Raw genomic sequence first — 10110 nt, 5'->3', positions numbered from 1 at the left:
CATTAATAAATGCTTTTATTTGATCAAAGAATAATTCTTGCAGGGATACAATACAATTTATTTCTTCTAAATTTTCCATCTTTAAAAATGCTATCGGCCAGGTCAAATAGTCAAAGAATAGTTATATGTCAGGCAAATGACTGCATTTTCTTTCTAATTTTTTTCCATCTTTGAATTTTTTTTTAAATTACCATATAAATAATAGTTTTGCTTGAGGATATGACTGCAGTTTCTTTCTGTTAATTTTTTTATCTTCAATTTTTAATTTACTAAATGGAAAACCATATTTTCTCATTTTTAACAAATGGAACCTTATAACTAGATAAAGAATGGTAAACATTTACTAACACATCCTTGGGATTTAATACTTTACTTAGGGGTAGACAACGGTTCGGTTCGGGCCCAAACTAATGAACCGAACCAACCCTCGGATGCAATATCTGGACCCTAATTCCGACCCTATTAGACTTCGGTTTTTTTTGGTTCGGGTGGAAATGGATCGGATATTAAAACCGGTTTAATTCGGATTGGACTGAACCAAATATAAAATTCATTTTTTTTAATTCTTATTAGCAGGCCACTAAAAAATTTAGAATAATTGAGTCCGTTGGAAAATTATACCAAGTATATAATTCACACATTAATATACAGTCCACTAAATTGGGCTTGATTATTAAATTATTTTTAATTAAAAACTAGTTTTACGATTCAACACATTAATTAGACATTTTTTTTTATTTAAAATTAGTTTTTTTTTTATTTAAAATTAGGCTGCTTTTTGTCCAAAATAAATATAGTAAATATATTAAAATACAACAAATGCAATTAAAATAATTATTTATACAAAACCATATATCAAAATGCATTAATAATAATAGAAAAATAGAATATTAATCTAAATAAAATTCATTATCCAAACACAACCAGCATAAATTTCATGGTTTGTGCAAGAGTTCAAGAATATTGATAATCAATTCTCACCTGAAACATAAAACAAAAGATTAAAAAAGAAAACAATAAATTAATCATCCTATTTATATAAACTTATCAATTAAAAGAATATTGGTCAATGATTACTCACTTAAAAATACAATTTTTGATAAACTGTTTCCAGCTTCCTTCGAAGACCCATCTGCAAATTTTCTTAAAGAAATAAATATGAACATTAATTAAAATAAACACTTCAGCAAAAATGTCTAAGAATTTGTTGCAATCAAAGACTGAAATTACCTTTATATTTCAATTCCAATTGGTTGGAGATAAAAACTGACAAGTATTTTATAGATTGCCAAAGGTTCAATTTCTTCAACCATGGACAGATTGCCAACAAAACAATGTTCTTCTGCAATAATAATAACATGTTAAGATTTAGATTCATCACATATTTAGATTCATCATAATCAATATATCACTATATGTTGAAGATTCAACACAACAGAATCACAGATTTAGATTCATCAAAAACCAGTATATCGCACACGGTAGCGGCTTTCCATTAGTACTGACTATAGCATGTAATGACTGCATTTAAGAAGATGAATCACAGATTATGATATGATGTTACACTAAACTTTCAAGAAATATAAAATTTAAGTATTCAAGACATTTTCAAAACTAAAGAACTACATGTTCTTCAAGCCTCAACATTACTTCTCAGATCTGCAACACTCTACATATCGTTCAAAACTCTAATTGAAACATTCACAAAACAATAATCACAACAGAGAGAATCAAACATTACCAAATAGTATTCTTCCAGGATGCTCCATTCTTCATTCTTGGTGCGCATTTTGTGCCCAATCTTTCTTAACCTATAAAAGGGCAACAAGATCAATCACAATAATTAGATCTTACATTCATGTTTAAAATATGATCAGTCACAATAGTATCACTTTAGTTTAGATCCTCAGATCTTCTCTTTCTTGTCCATACCATTATTTCTTCACAAGAACTTCAGATCTGGTATGAGAATCACTTCACTTCTGTTCTACAGAATATAAGCAAGCATAAACAAACATGATCATACAACATAAACATAGAGCAAACATAAACTTATCTCACAATCAAACACACATTTTTTTTTTTGCAAAATCACACATAATCATAAACTTAAGCTAAACTTACATTTCCAAATTTCCAGCTCCTTGCATTTCTCCATAAAAAGAACACAAATGGAGTTATTAAAACATATTTTACAATGAAAACTAAAACACTAAAGACAAATGCAAAACACATAGGTGAAAGATGATAAATTTTCGTGTCCAACAAACTCTCATTTGACAGCGCTGAACTAAAGCTTCAGCCTCTAAGGTTTCAGTAGTAACGGTGTTTGTAATGATGGTTGTAGTGAATGGCTGAAGGAAACATCAAGATGGTTTATGGGTGATGAGAAAGTGAAGGATTTGAGAGAGGGGGCAGCGGAAAAAAGTTAAGGTTTTACGATTAGGGTTACAAGGTTATAAACTTAGGGTGAAGTTGATGCAATTTATATACTAACAATAATAGATCGGACGGGTCTGGATTCCGACGGGCCCAACAAAACCATCCGAACCCGACCTTGGATATCCGATCAAGCCCAATTTCATCACCCGCCCAACCCGCAAAACCGATTGAAACCGACCGCAACCATTTCGAACCACTCGGATCGGTCGGCTTTCTTCGGGTGGTTCCCGAATGTCCACCCCTAGTTTTACCTATCACTAACTCTTCTTGATTGGCAAAGTATGGCTTCAGATTGTACTTGACAGTAATGTATCTAAGATAATCTTAGTGTTGGCAATCTAAAGTTTCGCATGTACAAGCAGATGTAACACAATCTGCATCTACATTTCATTTATATCTGCTGATATCTTGTGATCTTGACATGAGTCAACTCTTTTTTCAATATCGTATCGATACAACCTTTAGCTTGTACAAGAGAATAAGATATTGTCTTTTTTCTCATATGTCCTATGAATTTTATAATAGACACTAAATAGCTAGCAAGTCAGCCTAGTGAGACTATTATAGTTTTACACCACTTAAATAGCTAGTAGTTCACCACTTATGTAGTTATGAGTTCATTACTGTAGGATTACACTTCAACTATATAACCTTCCTCTTCATTATATTTTATTTCATTATATTTTACTACAGTGTAACAAAATGCATCACTAACCTTCCTCTACATTATATTTTATTATACTATAACAAAATACATCATAGTAGATTTCACTTAATCTATTATTGATTTAAATATTTTTATATACGAAAAAATAATCTTTATGATCTAAATATTTTTGATATAAAAATGGTATATGGAAAATTTTATTATTGATATAAATATTTTTATATACAAAAATTTACTATTGATCCAGATATTTTTGTAAAAACAAAAATAATATGTGTATTCATGACAAAATTTATTATTTATCTAAATATTTTTATATACAAAAAAATGGTATTTATGATCCAAATATTTTTTATTTAAAAAAGATACACGAAAATAAATCTATTATTGATCTAAATATTTTTGTATGCAAATTTTTTTTACTGATCCAGATATTTTTGTAAGCGATACCTATAACAAATAATATTTGTATACGGGAAAATAATTTATTATTGATACAAATATTTTTATATTTAAAAAATGGTATTTATGATCCAAATATTTTTTATTAAAAAATGGTATACGGGAAGAAAAAAATCTATTATCAATCGAAATATTTTTATATACGAAAATTTAGTATTGATTCTGATATTTTTGTAAATAATACCTAAACATAAATAATATTTGTATACGGAAAAAAATTATTATTGATCTAAATATTTTTATATATGAAATATAGTATTTTTTATCTAAAAATGGTATACGTGAAAAAAATCTATTATTGATTTAAATATATTTATATACGAAAAAATTTATTATTATTTAAATTTTTTTAACCTTCTATTTAAAATAAATATATTATGTAAACAAATGCGCATATCATACCAGAACCCGTGCGTATGCACGAGTTTGTTACTAGTTTATTTTAAAAGTTAAAAGTAGTGCACTACAATATAAAATAGTGTAAAATAATTTTACACGTTCAATGAACATTCATCAATTAATCATATCATATTATTAAATTTAAAATTCATCAATTAGTCATATCATATAATTAATTTAAAAATATCAGAATGACTTTACATAATACATGATGGTGATTAGTTGACAATTAAAATTATTTTACGCCGTCAATATATATATTTTTCTGTTTATTTTATTTTAATTTTTTTAACATATTATCATTTTTATATTTCATAATTCCTTTTTAATAAAGCGTAGAGATAACATTTCCGTTTTAAAAAAAGTGACTTAACCGCCATGCGAAGCAACGTCTATGTTTTAAATGATTTGGACTCTTTTCCAAGAATTCATAAATTAAAACAAGTACTCCCTCCGTCCCAAATTATAAGAGAAAAAAACAAAATCACGTTTATTAAGAAAAGTAAAAACACAATCATTTAATTTATGGTTTTCTTAAAATAAAGTGTTTTAAAAAATGTAAAAAAAAATTCTAATTTGTTGTTAGTTATAGAAATGATGAGAGATAATGTAAGTTAAATGCAATTTGAATTTAATTTTACCTTGAAAGAAATGAAAAATGATTTCTTCTCTTATATTTTGGGACAAGAAAAATGCATTTTTTTCTCTTATATTTTGGGACGGAAGGAGTACTAATTACCTGACCCAAAAATGTACTAATTCAAAGTTTGGTGAAGACATTTGTATGAATTTTTTTAATAATATCGGTTGATCATTTTCAAGCAGGGAGTAGGGATTAAGTCTTTAACTCTCATTTAAATTGTTATCAATTATATGAGAACTTTATGAGAAAATGGGATATGCATATAAAATAATTTTACTCTGTTATTCAATCAAAGATAGTTTTATGAGAAAATAGAAGATGCACGTAAAATAATTTTTCTCTATCATTTAATGAACCATGTGCATCCCGATGAATCATACTAATATTTTAAATTGATTTTGTTGATTTCACAAATTAATGATTTTTATTGGACAATTGTGTAAAAAACATTTACAATAACAACTAGTGTCTTACCCGTGCGTTCGCACGGGTACCCGTCGTTTTCGCGCATTTGAATTGAGGCAAATAAAAGGTATTAATAAAAGATTATATTTTGGTTCAAATTGGAAAAGTTATAAAAATACTAATAGTTATTAAATATTAAAAATAAAAAATAATTAATATAATAAAGTTTATATTGTTTTAAATTGAATAATACAATTAAGAATGCACTTATCTCATATTAGAGTTTCCATCGAGAAATAATATATGTAAAGATAATGTATGTAATTGAAAAATAAATAGTAATATAAATAAGTATATTAATGGTATTTAAAACAAATAATAGATTAAAAAAAGTAGATGTGATTTTAACTTTTAAAAAGAAATAATGTAGATTTCATTTAAAGAAAAAGTCCAACGGTCAATAATAATATAATAATTATGAAATAGTGAATATAATAAAATGATGAAAGTATAACGAAACAATAATTGCGTATGAAGCTATGACACACTTATTTTGTTCAATATTAAATTTATAATACAATAATAATATAAATAATTATGAAATAGTGAATATAATAAAATGATGAAAGTATAACGAAACAATAATTGCGTATGAAGCTATGACACACTTATTTTGTTCAATATTAAATTTATAATACACTTTTCCCGTAAAATAATATAGTTTATAAAAAGGTCAAGAATTCATCAAAAGAGAAAAATAATTAAAAACTTTTATAAGAAGATTAAGTTGTGATAGAAAGAAATTATGTAACAGAAAAATAGATTGAATTTCCTCGATCCTCCCTTAAAACATAAATCAAGTGCATACAATGACAAAATTAAATGTTAATCAACTTTTATAATAAGCTATATGGTCAATTATCATATCTCAGTATTATTGACAATTCAATTCAGAATAATACATTTGTTTCTAAAAATTTGGCCTTTACATACTTCTTCTTAGGGCTGGACAACGGGCCGGGTTGGGCGGTTTCGGGCCCAAAAACCTCACCCATCCCAACCCGCGGTTGAGATATACATGCCCATTTCCGCCCATTTTATTAATCGGATTGGACGGGTTGGGTTAGCGCGGATCGCGGGTTTATGCACACGGTTTAAACGGGTTATTGGGTTGATTTTTCATTGAGCCCAATAACACATTTTAATCTACAAATTAAATTAAACATAAATCCAAATTAACAAAAACACAATTGGATATAATTAATAGTAATGCTTCAATTAGTAGGGTACTATCCACAATTCATGTTTTGTGTTTCTTCAAACATGATCCAAAATTAAAAACAATAGTTGCTGACTCGATCAAATTGCTATACTAGTTACTGCAACATATACATATGTTAAGGAAGCCAATTCATGTTGTGTTTCTTCACTAAGTAGAGCAATAGCAGCCAAGACTTGTTCAAATTGTTTTATGACCTTTGAATGAGTATTAACACCTGAAAGGAAAACAAATAATTAACCTGTAGATAGTTCATACTGTCGATGTCGTCTAGAGGATGGATGTGCTAACACAACAACTTGACTAAGTTTGGATTTCCAAGCTCTCGCACTGTCTTAGCTGATAGAAAAAATAAAACATGTTTACATTATGTGAGTATATAATATAAGTTACTTTGTTCATGTTAAAATAAATTAGGATCCATAATTTGACAGAATGAAAATAGATGGAATTATAAAAGTCATCAATTAAAGCATGCACATTTGAATTATCATCAAGAACAATATAGTAAGTTGAAATGTACATGCATAATATTAAAGCTAATAAATAAGATATTTGATTGTTAAAATACATTATCCTAATACCATTATAAACCTAGATAAATGCAGATAAATCTAGACTAGAACAATGAAAAAGTGAGAAGAAAAATTGTATTATTTGAAATTTAGAATCAGTACTTGCACCAAATTTAGAAATAATACTTGTTTACACAACTTTAAGTCAAAATCAGAAATTAGATGTTCCAGACATGGCTGAAAAATTTCTTGTGAAGCTTCACAAAACTATGCTTTGTTTAACTTATAAATACAAGACTGCCATGATATAATATAATTCATCTACCCACAACATAATACATTTGATAAACTACACCAGTCAATACAAACAAAATGATGTATGAAATGCTTTCATCTCACAAATAGAGAGTCTTATAGCAAGTGAATGTCAAGAAATGTCAAGAGTATATAAACTCACAGATGCGTCACTCTCATGGTTTTTGGATCACATTTGAATTAAGAAGATCCTATTCAACAATTATCTAGATACAAAGAATAAAATAAAAGTCCTTAACTACTTAGACAGCTTAGATTTACATGCTAAACATCATCATTGATCAGACCTTATCTCAAACAGATCAAACCAATTAAAGTACAAATAACTTTTTTTTTTATAATATAATTCATCTACCCAAACAAAATACAGATTTCTAACTTCCTATCCCTACATATATTCTAATGGACTATGGCACCATTCATAATAGTTACAAGATACCTTTTGTTTGTTAGCTATGGCTAACCACCGCCATGAGCACATTTTTACATTGTGAACAACTTCCTCTATGTCTACAACACCATCATTGAATATAACGTTATTACGATGTTTGTTGGAGCATTTGGAAAGGACAAATAACTTAAAAGATGCAAATATACAATTCTAAATAATCAATCACATACTGTAATAACATTAATTCAGTTGCAAGTAAATAAAGTTATGCTTCAGTTATATAAATGCTTAGTTGGTCTTAGTGCAGGAGAGAAGAAGAATTATTAGACTCACAAAGAAAACCTTTTAAACATACTTAGTAAAGATACTTGATTACATTCACTAGTGTTCAATAATTTCAACCACAATGGCGGTATAAGATCGGTTAGCCCTTTAAAATGCATCTGAAAAGGGAAATAACTGCAATTGAAAAAGTGTTACATATATAACCATGATATAATAATATAATAATTAATACAATACATAAGTGAGTAAGTTGCATTAGAAACCTGAGAAAGAGAATCATACCTGAATTAGTTAAGAAATCTGAGTATCTAACATGGAGGTAGCTTCAAATCTTTCAGTATTTTTATCAAACACCACAACCTGCAAAAGACATAGTAAGAATGTCAAACCCTAATCTTATGTTCTTCAAAACAATAGAAAAGAGAATGGGAACAAGAAAAAAAATTCTAACTCAGTAAAGTCCTAACCATAATCTTGGTTCAGGAAAAGAGTTTGATTCAAAAGGAAAATGAAAAAAAAGCTGGATTCAAAATCAAAATGAAAACACAAAATGGTACATACAGTAGAAAAATGGAGAATAGTCGTAGGATGAAAACCATGAACCAGGCGGAAATGAGACGGCGGTTGTTGGTTGTAACTTACGGCGGCGTAAAATCAAACTTTTATTTTTAGGTTGGGGGTGAAACAACATTCTCGAAAGGAAGGAACATGAGGAGAGAGAAAGAATAGAACAAATGGGTCTTGCTACCAGTAATATACATCATCTGGCTTTTTAGAGCCGGGCGGGTACGGTTACCCGCGGTTCCAATTTCTTGAACCGGACCCGCCCATTTGAGCCCAGTCGAAACCGCATTTTGGACCCGCAGAACCGCTAAACCAAGTAAGTCCGACCCAATTTGTTTTTTTTGTTTCGGTTGGTGCGGGTTAGACCGGTTTTCGGGTCTTTGTCCAGCCCTACTTCTTCTAGATCATAAGCCTCAAAAGTAGGAATTCCAAATGAAACAAAAGTGTTAGTGTATATAATGCCAAAAAACAATCTAATGAAATCTGATCAAATATATCAAAATCTGATCAAATAACTAACTAATTTAAGCCACAGTACATGGAGATAGACTTTTCCTAACATGAAATCAAATGACTAAACTAATCTTTGCAGTGGATTCCATGAGTATGGTGATTAAAATATTTTTATATACACTTTAGAGATCAAAATTGAACATTAACATATGCTGCAAGACTAAAAGCATAATCTTGTTCCTAAAAAAAAGCTGTCCCCTTTGAAGTGTGAAAGTATTATTTTCTTTTACATGAGAATCCAGTTCCTTTCCACTGTAACCTTCTTTCTACGATTTCTGGTGAAGATTATTCATAGTAAGTTACCGTCACAGAATTCGTTCGCTGCAAGTCCTGCACAATATCAAGAGCTTTAGATTCAGAACTAAAGACAGACTGAATTGTTAACCAATGAGCAAAGAGAGTCACTTATCTTTCGTCGACGGTACCACAGTTGTGATACAATTAAGGTTTTCTTTGGATGAATTGATCGCTTCTTGGCAAATTCGCGGTTGGACAAAACAGTTTGACATCATCGCTCGAAGCGGCCCTCTAACGATGGGGCAACATGTATGCTGCATTTTCTAGTCGAAGGCCTCTCCTGTATCAATGATCATCCTAAAGCATGAGAACCACGTTTGTCACACGCTCGCGAAAAATGAACAGAGTCGCCACCAATATATTTATCCCATTAGTGAAGGGAATATCAGAAAACCTAACAAAGGAAGGAACAGGGTCTTGCGACCAGAGAATCAAGGTACGGGAGTCGGTTACGCGAGGGGAAGGTGTTAGCACCCCTCGCGCCCATCGTACTCGATGGTATCCACCTATGTTTGTCTATATCTAAAGGGTGTGTACTATATTTCAGAAAAGTCCCGCATTAATTTCCAGCATACTAACAGTCCAACATGGATAGGTAATCAGAGATAAAATCAAGTGCATAGCTCAGCAATTAGCTTCTAAAATAACATAAAACCTCACCGCATTATCCTCACTAAACCCACTGCAGCATTCAGCTATTCACATTCAGCAATCAATACAAGTTCACTTTACAATCAGCTCTGAACCGAATATAACCAACCCCTTAGCACAACCAAACCTCACCGAGTCCCTTCAAAAAAAGCAATTTTCCTATAGATACCTAACTACTAGTTCACTAACAGAAGAATCCCTAACCAATTTCTCTACATAAGACCATAACACAACAGAAATATACCTAATTGCTTCTAACCTCACAACTAACTTAACCAACTC

General features: G+C 29.7%; 1 long non-coding RNA gene across 3 annotated transcripts; it reads right to left on the bottom strand.

Annotated features, from left to right (window-relative positions):
* Window positions 1–6253: 6253 nt before the first annotated feature.
* On the bottom strand, window positions 6254–8746 carry LOC131662682 (uncharacterized). 3 transcript variants are annotated; one of them, XR_009301797.1, is made up of 4 exons: window positions 8365–8746; window positions 8086–8163; window positions 7567–7977; window positions 6254–6636 (listed from the first exon to the last, which is right to left on the bottom strand). It is a non-coding gene; the product is annotated as an uncharacterized LOC131662682 (long non-coding RNA). The 3 variants fall into 3 exon arrangements; XR_009301798.1 differs by having other exon boundaries at window positions 6254–7637; window positions 7852–7977; window positions 8365–8743; XR_009301796.1 differs by having other exon boundaries at window positions 6254–7977; window positions 8365–8729.
* Window positions 8747–10110: the final 1364 nt, after the last annotated feature.

This window comes from Vicia villosa, linkage group LG3 (genome assembly GCF_029867415.1).
Source record: "Vicia villosa cultivar HV-30 ecotype Madison, WI linkage group LG3, Vvil1.0, whole genome shotgun sequence".
Taxonomy (NCBI): Eukaryota; Viridiplantae; Streptophyta; class Magnoliopsida; order Fabales; family Fabaceae; genus Vicia; species Vicia villosa.
Note: the sequence above shows the minus strand (reverse complement) of the source record. Positions and strands in the feature narration are given on the sequence as shown.